Source organism: Ochotona curzoniae, unplaced genomic scaffold, assembly GCF_017591425.1.
Source record: "Ochotona curzoniae isolate NIBS_2020 unplaced genomic scaffold, NIBS_Ocur_1.0 scaffold_4506, whole genome shotgun sequence".
NCBI lineage: Eukaryota > Metazoa > Chordata > Mammalia > Lagomorpha > Ochotonidae > Ochotona > Ochotona curzoniae.
Window position 1 is genome coordinate 45,988,004 of NW_024467119.1, and position 11,838 is coordinate 45,999,841.

Here is an 11,838-nt window from a genome sequence, read left to right on the forward strand (position 1 = left end):
TAAAGATATTTTTAAATAGGGGCCAGCATGGTGATACAATAGGCTAATTCACTGCTTTGCAGCACCACCACATTATGGGCACTGGCTCTTGTGTTGGGTACTTTGCTTCTGATCCAACCCCCTGATTACTGCCTGGGAAAGCAGTAGAGGATGACTCAAATCCTTAGGCTACTATTATCCACATGGGAAACCATTTGGGGAGCAAGCAAGTGGTTAGAGACCTCTCTCTCTGCCTCTCCTCCTCTCTGAAAATTTGTCTTTAAAAAGGATCATTTAAAATAACATTGATTACATAGAGGTAGCCCAGATTATGAAGGATTTGATAGCATTGGCCTCTGTGATTTTCAAGAAGCTATGCTCGCCTGATTAGAGGACAAACACAGTACAAAAAATTTCCCTAAATTTTCAGGTATGAGGATTACTAACATTAGAAGATACCATAGGCTTTTTAGAGCATTTGAAGCTGACAATCTAGTGCAGGGTCATTTCTCATAATGCGGTCAAAAAGTGTTCAGAATAACAGATAAAATAGATGGGGGATGGGCAGAAAGAGTCTAAGACACTGAAACAAAGAGGAAGGGAATGTGGTATGTCATGGGAGGTCTGTGAAACATCATTTCTAAATAGAGATTTAGGAGGACAACTGAGTTTTCACTGCAACAATTATTATTTCATTTGGATATATAATTGTATTATAAGCTGCTTACATTTATGAGTCTAACATTCTGGAGTAGAACTGCAGGACTAAAAAAAAAATCTCACATCTTCCCATATCTGTGTTTCGATTTTAGCTGTGAAGTGTTTTTGACTGCATGTAAAACACACTGCCACGTTTTATATTTCAGATAGCAGCATTTCACAGCTTGTTCTCATTGTCAGAAGCAAAAAGGCCTATAACATAATTCTTATCTGTGATGAGGCAGGAGTGGTGAGGAGTGTTGCTCTCACTTTTGAGAACAGATATTAGGAATTCATCAAAGTTATCTTTACTGTTAGTAGGTAAAAAAAATGCTGAAAATATTTCTTTGGCACTAAACTCTTCAAGTTTCCTCCTAATGCCAAAGAGAATTCCAGTTCTTGAGGATATGATTTTTTTTCTAATATAGTTGAATGCACATATTAAGATTCTACTGTTTTCTGCAAACATTTTCAAGGGCATATGTCATTTCACCATGGCCAGTGCATCAGCAGTGTCCTGTTTACATCTCAACCTCATCCAGAAAGTTAATGCAAAGCTCAGGATGGTTAAATATATATAATGTATATAATGCAAACAGATAATGCCTCAGTTAATGTAAACATCAGAAACAGTTAATGTAAACCTGTCTCTGTCTTTCCTCTCCTGCAGAATTGTGCAGGCACAACCTTCTCCTGGTCCATGATTGGCAGGGTAGCTGTAGAACAGGCAGGTATAAAAAATTAAGCGCCCACACACAATTCACCCTGTGAAACCCCTAACCTTCCAGACATGGTAATACCCAATTAAGTTCACATGATTACTGTGAAAAGCACTCCTCCTTTTCACTGCCTCCTGCATTTATAATATACATGTTGTTTAAAGCTTCTTTCCCTGTTTGGAAGTACCAAAGGGTAGAAATAATGTCTCCTTTGTCTATCATTGTCACTCAGTACTAACCTCAATGGTTGGCAAATGAGGTCAGCACTCAATGACCAAAGTGCAGTCTTACCTTTTGAAGTAACATAGGACTAATAATGTTATTATAACTATTCAAAATACTTTCTGGTTTATACTAAATAATGTAATTATGGAAGACCAACAGGAAAGTCTACTATCATAAATATTAAATCATCATCCATTAAAAAATAACTCAGTCATGCTACAGACAGTCCTCAGTTATTTATTGAACCATTTATCCGGGATTAGTGTTGTACTAGACATTAGAGGTACCTAATACCTCATTCTTGCCCCTGGAAAGATGACCTTATTGAGGGGAATAAGGATTGTGAAACAACAGATTAACTGGCAATTCATGCTGCATAGACTCTATTTATTACCGCTCTCAAGGAAAAATAGGGATATTAATACAGTGTAGAAAAGTCATTTAGAAGTTTCTATGAGGAAACGTGCTTAAGGGGGGACAAGACTTGATGGACGATGTTTGTGTATGAGAAGGGGAGTTCATGACAGAAAAAAAAAATTCCAGTAAATATAAAGAAAATGGAATGGTTACAATGTATTGAGCGTGAGAATAAAGTGCAAGATGATACCTGCTTGGCTGAAAAGGGAAATATTAAGATTAAAAGTATGCTATTGGTTAATGAATGTTTTTAAAGTGATCATAAAGTGTCACCTTGAAAGTAAACAGTATCAGATATTTTTGAAGAAAGAAATAACAAATGCATGTTTACAGGTGATTAGTAGAGCTGTGACATGAAGAATGTATAAATATCAGTTGTGTGAACAGAGACAGTATATATTACATAGCACAGAATGAGGAAGCTGCTAGTGCCAGGACAGTCCCAACCAAGGGTTTGTTGCTGTAATTCAAAAGGGGTGTATGATGAGTGCAGATCAAGTACAATGGAAAAGAGAAAATGAAAAGGAAGCAGAAAAAAGGTACAGCATGCATACTATACAATTGTTGTTGTGAGGGGATGTGGGACTGCAGATAAAGGTGTCAGTAGTAGAAACAAAGCTTGGAGTGGAAATTACCTTGAGCTAATGATAATACTTCAGATACATACAAGGTGAAACAACTAAAAGTTACATGGCAGATTAGCAGCATCACAATGCTCTACAGTGAATGCAGACAAACTAATGGGTCACGGCAAATCTTGACATGCTACAAGGGCCCAGTGTCTCCCGAAGCCACTTCCTAGCCATCTCTTTTAAGATCATGCTCTCCATCAGAATCATTGTCATAACACTTACTAGTCATTCAAACAAAAAGAAAAGTTCAATCTGTCCTCATTGTTAGACTGAAATTTACAAAGGTAAATGGTTTATGCTATTCCCAGTAATCTTTAAAATAAGAAACAGGATAAAAATATTTTTAAAGGCCAAACACAATCAATAGGCATACATTTCAGGATAGTCATGATTGTGTGCTTGAAGTGCTCTCACAAAAATACATTGAAAGTTACAGGCATTCATGATCAGAAGACTTCTCTGAGTAATAAAGTAGCAGCAACTGGCTTGCGTTTGGAGAGCTCCCATAGACCCAACTATCTTTAGCAACAGTGTAGAGCCTCTGGATGTGGTAGAATTCTGCTCTCTGTTCAATCTATGCTGAATGACCAAGAACCTGCATATTTAGAAAACCAATAAACCAGTTAGGCAAGTGTTCCTGACTAAACACGGGCACAGAAAAGTTGTAAGATTGGAGTGACTATGAACATCACCACTTCATCAGGATTTTACATAATGTATACTGAGGAAATAGCAGTACAGAGGAAGGTAGAAAAATAATGGTTATAGAGCTAACATTCAGAAGCATGTTCTAGGATCCAACACTGTGTTGAAATGTAAAGAGGCTAAATAACTTGCAGAAGATGTTATAGTTGATAGAGGTTGAATTGATATTTAAATTTAAATTTTGACAATTTGTATAAACACGTAAAAAACTCAGACAATATTGTGTCTCTTCCACGCTGGGAACACTGAGGTAACAGATATGGATATAGAGTGGCTATCACCTTTAGATATTGTGGCTTCTTTTCAAAACCTACTTAACAGGAGTTTAATGAGACTATAATACCAAAGTTGTAGTAGTCTTTGACACATAAAATGAATGGAATTTACCTTGTCATAATGTTGATGGTGATAAAAAGTATAGTAGAGAAAGCCTGAAAGTTGTTAATAAAATGCACTAAGGATTTATAAAGAGAAAGCTACAATCATTTAAGCTTCAGTGGCATTGTGGAATCACAGAAGTTCACCTTTGGGGCAGGGATCCGTAGTCCTTGGAACACAGCTCACATACACCCTGAACTCCTTGGTTTTATTTTCATCTACACCCCGGGATAACTCAGATGTTTACTTTTATTTCAGGTCTCCTTCCTCTAAACCATAGGACATTAAATTGAAGTGTCAACTTGATACAATAGCAACAACAACTCACATTAACTATGTCCCCCCACTTTTTTTTTTTTTTTTACCATACCCAGATATTGTTTGGTTCCCTGGGAATCATGTTAAAAGTGAACTCAAAATTGAGTTTATATTCCTTCTCCTAAAACCATCTTCCTCTTCCCACAATCACTTATGTCTCATTTTTGACACCTTTTTTTGTTTCAATCATGATAAACCCAAATCCTCTCATTCCCACTTCCCCAAATCAGTTGACACAGCACACAGGTTTCCTTATCCGGGCAACAGCATCACTTGAACTAATCTCACCACAAATGGTCTTGGCTTCCTCTATGTTTCTTTCTTTTCTTTCTTTCTTTTTTCTAAAAAAAAAAAATTTACTTATGATTATTTGAAAGCCAGATTCATGGACAGAAACAGAGAGAGAAGGAGAGGGAGGGAGGGAGAGGGGGAGAGAGAGAGAGAGAGAGAGAGAGAGAGAGAGAGAGAAGGAAGAAAAGAAAGATCTGCCATCTTCTGGTTTACTCCCAAAGTGGCTGCAATGGCCAGAACTTAGCTGATCTGAAGCCAGGAGCCAGTAGCCAGGAGCTAGGAGTCTCCTCCAGGTCTCCCATGTGGGTACAGGAGCCCAAGGATTTGAGTCACCCTCCATTTCCTTCTTGTGTCCTAAGTAGGGAACTGGGTTAGAAGTGAAGCAGGTAGGACTAGAATGTCATATGGGTGCTGACACTGCAGGTGGAGGATTAGCTTTATAGGCCATTTGTTGGCCATTTCCCTCTGTACTTTTCTTAAATGCAGCTCCACAGTGGAAATCTGTTTATTTTTTGTTTTTCCTGACCGAAAATCCCTCAGTTTTCTTTACTTGACTCATTGATTGAATCTCTAAAATTCTAAGTTCCTATACATGTGTTACACGATGTGGTGTAGTCTGCTGCCCACTTGTTCCTCTGCAGCCTGGCTAAAGTTGGGGAGCTCCCCTTTAAGCTCCACACTAGGAGGACAATGTTTCAGTTCCCCCAAAGAAACAAACTCATTTCTAACTCAATCTTCTTATATAGTGTTTCCTTGTGTGGAAGTTCTCTTCTACATCGTTTAATTTCACCCTTTAAAACCTAGGGATTTGGGCCCAGCATGGTAGCCTAGCAGCTAAAGTCCTTGCTTTGCATGTGCCAGGATCCCATATAGGCACAGGTTCTAATCCTGGCAGGTGTGCTTCGCATCTGGCTCCCTTCTTGTGGCCTTGGAAAGCAGTTGAAGAAAGTCCAAAGCCATGGGACCCTTCACTTGCATGGGAGACCCGGAATAGCTCCTGGCTCCTGGCTTCTGATTGGCGCAGCTCCAGCCATTGTGATCACTTAGGGAGTGAATCATCAGATGGAAGATCTTCCTCTGTGTCTCTCCTCCTCTCTGTATATCTGACTTTCCAATTAAAAAAAAAAACTAAATCTTAAAACCTATGGATTTAATTGTATATGTGCCAGTCCCACAATGATCCCCTGTATTACTGCTGAGGCACATTCCAGGTACAAGTACTCATGTAATTTTGTGTACAATCTTTCTCCATGGACTAGAATCATGTGCAAGTCCTTGTCCTGTTCACCTCTGTCTTCCGTATGTATAACTCAGTGTGTGAAGTTCAGAATATTGCATTGGATACTTGTATAGTGATTGAAACAACACCTGTACTAAATTTTATAAATAGCAGTTACATTTATAAACTAGGGCACCACTCAAGTCAAACCATTTGCCATGAACAGCTACCTCCATCACTCACAATGGCCTCAAACCGTCAGAGCAGTACTGTGGGCATTGGGAAGGACAGTGACCACCATTAGAGCCATAAATAAGCACATTCAGAATGTGCCTTTCAGTGAAACTTACCCAAATGTCTATTTTCCCATTCTGGGTTTCTCCAGAATTCAGTGTGGTCATTAGAGGTGCTTTGCAGTTCATCTCTTTTGGAAAAGACTCCACCAAGAAGACATTAGTCATTACATAATCATTAACAAAAGTGCAGAGGAAGCCACTGTTTGGAGTTACAGGCCATTCCACACTCATAGTGAAGTACTGAATATATACAAATATATAAAAGCACAATACCTCAGCATCCCTAAGAGGAAGTACCTACTTGTCAGTGTAACTTGTATTTTCTCCTCCACAAACAGTCATTGCCATCTCAAAATAAAAATCACTTTCTAAAGGAAAGAGAATCATTTTAAAGTTGGCAGTACAAGAAATGTGAGAAAAAATTTCCATCTGGAAAATGAGTATTAATAACTAAAGAACTTCAGGTTCTCATATAAATGAAAGATATTTAAAAGATCTTGACAAGATTCCCCTTTCTCAAAATTAGCTATATTTTATAGCTGAAAAGTACGTTTGAAAGCTTCAAATACATTACACATATTTGCTGAAAGTAATTTAGTAATATTAAAAATTGACAAAGAACATGCTTTTCTTTGGGAAAGAATGTGTGAAATTGTGTCATGTTAATTGAACCCTGCTGCGGTAGGCAAGTAAGAAGCTGATTAGCATGGAGTACAACCAAGAATACACTCTGTCTGTAGAACTGGGATTGTAAAAAGATAGATGAGGGAAAAGCTGCACTTGGGGGCATTAGCTTTGTTTGGTACATTAAATGGAAAATGACATTCTATTGTAATGTTCCCTGTCTCTTTGTATTTAAAAATTACGAAGGAAAGAATATATTTTGTTCACCTCCTTCAGTGTTATGCCATCCAGCTAAGCAAGATAACTATGTGCTATTTGTTCTGTCTGTATGACTTAAGGGGCGGGGCAGACTTTTGCTTATACCTTTTCAGATTGAACTAGGATGGATGCCAAACAGCAGGGTAATGCCAGTGCAGCTTGGAGCATCTAATTCAGCCTTTATGATCTTTATCCTTCTTCAGAGTCATGGGAATAACAGAAAATTAGCCCATTGCTCACTATTTCCATGGACCATAAGATGCAAAGTTACAGATACATTTTCTGCTGTTTTAGGGCAGGTTACACGAACCAGAGATGGAACACAATCAAGCTTCATAAATATTACAATACCAAAAATTCCAGAAGTGGTGAAAAAATAGGATAATAAGTCCTGAGATTAAAAGTTTGATTCTATCAGTCTTTATTCTGTAGATTCATCAATGAAGAAGTCAGATTAATTAGTCCCCTGTGACCTGGGGCACCCTTTTTAGAAGAGATGGCACTCACCCCAAGTGGGATAGTAGGAGAAGAGAAAAAAAATCACCTAACACTAGACTGCACATACCTCATTTGGAAAGGCGTTACATTGTTTGTCATGGATGGTGCTTTCTGCTGCCACGGAGTGCATGCTTAGTCAATATAACATGAACCAATGGATGATTCTCTTACAAAGTGAAAACAGCTAGAATTGCCCATGGATTGTCTATGTTATATCATTTAGGTGTACCAGGATGGGCATTGTGGTGCTAAGGTTTAAGTTATTGCCTGCTCTTCCAGCATAGCATATTGAATTGTCAATTTTGATTCCTAGTTGCTCTACTTCCACTGCAGTTTCCTGCTACGGAATGCATTCTGGGAGGCAGAAGATGATAGTTCAAGTGTTTGACCCCAGCCAACCACATTGTAGCCCTATTTGCAGTAGCAGATTACTGGTTTTGGCCTGGCTCAACCTTGGCTGTTGTTACAAGCATGTGGGGAGTAAACCAGAGGATGGAAGGTTCATTCTGCTCCCGCCACCCAGCCTTCATAGATGACAATAAATCAATAATAATTTAATAAAAGAAGCATAGCATGCTTTGAGGATCCTTGTAATAAAGCAGGTAAATGCACATGCTTTGAAACCACATGCAAACCACTTGCCAGGGACATGACAGAAGACAGGATAGTAATCTTTCAGTGTCTGGATTTTCTCATTTGTGAAATGGACATAGTCTATACTATAAATAACTGAATATTACATAAAATATATGAAGTAGGGCCCGGTGCGGTGGCACAGTGGTTAAGGTCCTCGCCTTGCATGCCCGGGATCCCATATGTGTGCCGGTTCTATCCCGGCAGCCCCACTTCCCTTCCAGCTCCCTGCCTGTGGCCTGGGAAAGCAGTCGAGGACGGCCCAAAAGCTTTGGGACCCTGCACCCGCATGGGAGACCCGGAGAGGCTCCTGGCTTCGGATCGGCATAGTATCGGCCCGTTGCGCTCACTTGGGGAGTGAATCATCGGACGGAAGATCTTCCTCTCTGTCTCTCCTCTCTGTATATCCGCCTTTCCAATAAAAAAAATAATAAAAATAAATCTTTTTAAAAAAAAAGAAATATATGAAGTATTTATACCAAAAAGTGGCACAAACAAAAAAAAAACTTGCACAAAGCAACTATTACATGAATGTGAATTGTTATTTTAATAACATCTCTACTTAGGAAGATCCACACGATGGCACTTAACCAACAAACTAAATTTTGTTTGATGACTTTTCATGTGTATTTATCCTGCCTTCTAGAGAAATCTCTACCATGTTGGACAGCAAGCAGGATAGGGAAGGTCATATGAAATGCTTATTTATAGAAGAAGAAACCAAGAGCCGGGGTGTGAAAGAGCACAATCCGAGACCACTGCTGTGTGATAGAGCTAGGCCCTAAATCCAGATGCACTTTCATGCTATTTCCAAACATAATCAGAGCTTAAAAAATAAAATGCAAGCAAAATGGCTGTTAATCACTGAGCTAGCCAGTTTTACGATAGACCTGTAACAGTTGATTTCTTTTAAGCTCCTGTTTAGCAACAGGTAATAAAGAGTTATAGCCCTCAGTGATTTGTTGAGATTTTTGTGAAATGATTTATTATAGTCATTAATTGTAGTAGCACTTGACTCCTGTTCTCTAGTCACATAACTTAAATGAAGTTAATGAAAAGTATTTAATGTAACATCAAAGGCTAAATCACTCAATATGACATCTAGGTGCCTAAGGAGAATTTTTTTTTTCAAATTAAGAACAGACAAACTGACACATTCCAAATCCAATTTTTTGTTAAAATTCTAACAGAAACTTAAGTCATAAAATCATTTTGAGCATTTTTCAGACTGGTTGTCATTATAATGCAGGCTATTACTTTTGTGGCCCAGTGGCATCCCATCATTGGAACAGCATTCAGAGCCCATGCATTTCCCTGTGAATACTGATCCCCACTAGTCACAGTATGGACAAAGTCAACTGCCAGGCCCTCTCCCTATTGCCTAACCTTATAGCAAATACAAATCCAAGGCATTTTTACAATTGAGAATGCTGTTTTTTTTTTATAGTGCATCCAAATGCAGATTTCTTTTATAATGTGTTTTACACCTAAACAAAAACACACTGAATTTTAAAAGTTGGTCTTAATCACCCAAGAGCAGCTGAGACTCAATGAAGTTCCCAGGAAATAATTCAGACAATCTGAATTAAACAGAAAATTTATAATCTCTTTAGTGTTTTAAAATGTTGAAAAAACAGAATGACTACTAAAAATGTAGATCCTAGCTCACATTAACTTCTCCAGCAGAACATATGGCCTAGAAGGTCCTCACATGTTTGCCTCTTTAACTATTTTGCAACAAACTTTTCAGTTTCAACAAAATTTACTCTATCCTTTACCATGATCTTCAGAGGTTATTGTTTTTTTAAGAAAATTCATTGATAGAGAAGTGTTACAGCTCATCCCAGCTACTGTGTGACTGCTCTTTCTAGAAACACATGGAAGTTCTGCTTTATTAAAAACATTTTAGTCACTTAAGAATCCTTTATTCTGAAGACAATGATAAAAATTAGTAATTTATGTGACTGGCTCAAAAATGGAACATTCAATGAAAAAAGAAACAAGCCTGCTGTTTTGCTATCAATACTATAAAAGAAAACAGAGATGGTGGTTAATGTGTTCTCTAGAGAAGGGGAGAAAATGAAACATCAGGGCTTATGTTTGGCCAGGCTTCTTGACAGGTTCACTATTATTTTTAAAAAGTCGTCTTCAAATTCATTTTTTAAAATAACTTCTTAAATACAAGATTTATAGTGAGCTAAGACTAAAGAAAAGGAAAAAAAAAAGAAACAGTTTCTCTTCATACCATCCTGCTGTCCTGTGGGAGAAGCACTGTTGAGTAGCTGAAATCATAGTTTCTAAGGACTACCACACAACAAAAAGAATGGGTTCAAGATGAGATTGACACATGACCAAATATTTCATTTTGATTTTAATCTGAGATTGTAACTGTTTACATTGTTTGGAAGTACTGTCCTCAGAGCTCTTCTAGATTACATATTGGCCACTTCCTAATCTGTTTATAAAACTATAGGTATAATTTGAACTTTAAAAGACTTTGAACTATAAAAAGAATCTATAGATATTAGAAAAGCTGGTTGTAAAGTAACCTGCGTAACCTTTTGAGATAATGTAACTTAGTTCTTCCCTGCCCCTTCTGGAAAAGTAGGAATATACTAAATGAACATTTTTCTATTTTCTTTTCACTTACAGCTTCTGCATTCTAACTTAGGTTGGTTATTTCTTTACAGCTACATTTAATTTTATTAACTGTACAATTTTAAGCAATATTTATAAATCACAGCAGAAGAAAGCTTTGTTGAGGATTTTTGCTATGTATACACAGACAGGTGTTAAAATTCAAATTCAAATCTCTGCCATTACAAAATTCTAAAAAAGTAATAACCATATGACATAAACCTATGACAGAATAATTAAAAGTTGGTGATATCTTAAGCAATTTTAAAGAAGCATCTCTTTAATATTTCAATCTTGAGAAAAGGAAGCAAATTACCCTGAATGATAAAAGTGTCCTTTGTTTCACTTAATTTAATCCACATGCTCTATTTTCTTCTTAAACAATAAAACGAAGCACTTGTTCAATCCTGAAATACTTAGATTAATTGAAAACAGAATTGTTTCTTGCCAGAAAGCCCCTACGTTCACCAGTGTCATTAACATATCATGTAAATAAACGGATACACTTACCTGGAATTAAAGTTCAGAGGGTTGGAAATGCTTGAGAAACTTTGAACAGATGAACAGAAACTGAAACAGCAGCACCCGCTACCATCCACTGAAGCCTCTGGGCTTCACAAGTGGCAGCAATACCAGCCCTGGCCCAGCACCGTGGCGTTATGTAACATCTTATTAATATTGGCCTTCAGACTGCTACCGAACTGGCGAGGCACTAGAGGGCAAGAGTGTCACATGCAAGGCCCGTTGCCAAGGGACCAGGGTTGGTACCACTTCGGGAAGACAGATGCTAACGAAGCTCGTGAATAACACAACGCCGGGAACGGAACGCACAACAGCGAACTTGAAATGTTTCTCAAAGAATATTTTAAACGGCATTGTTCTGACTAGCCAGCGAGTTAACAGGTTAATAATTGTACACAAGCAAATAACCATAGAACAAAAAGTTTTCGGATTATATTTACACCCCCACAATCACCCAAGGGGATTATTTAAAAAATCATTGTCTAAATAAACTTATTTAAACAGCAGAAACCGAATGAATGGAACAAGTGCCAATTTCAGGATCCTTTCAAGTCGCCATAAACTTGTCCTCATCACGGTGCCGGTGCCGGTCTCCGGAGTAGGCACTGCAGGTCGCCTGGGTCAGGTTTCTGGGCAGGGATCAGCCCCATCTCCCACCGTGATTACCTTGGGCTGCAGCGCTCCGGCGGCATCCTCTTTCCCCTCGCCAGGGCCTCGCCCTCCGCAGTTTCCCGCGGTGGCCCCGCTGTGTGCGCAGTACTCGGGGGGCGTCCGGGTGCCAGGGGTCT

The 11,838-nt window shown here is 38.4% G+C and overlaps 1 protein-coding gene across 1 annotated transcript in view; it reads right to left on the reverse strand.

Moving 5' to 3' along the window:
- Positions 1-11,285, reverse strand: part of NDST3 (N-deacetylase and N-sulfotransferase 3) — a 159,451-nt gene extending 148,166 nt beyond the window's left edge. The window contains exon 1 of the mRNA XM_040966689.1: positions 11,039-11,285. The gene's annotated coding sequence lies outside the window, so the exon portion shown is untranslated. The remainder of the gene's footprint in view (positions 1-11,038) is intronic.
- Positions 11,286-11,838: the final 553 nt, after the last annotated feature.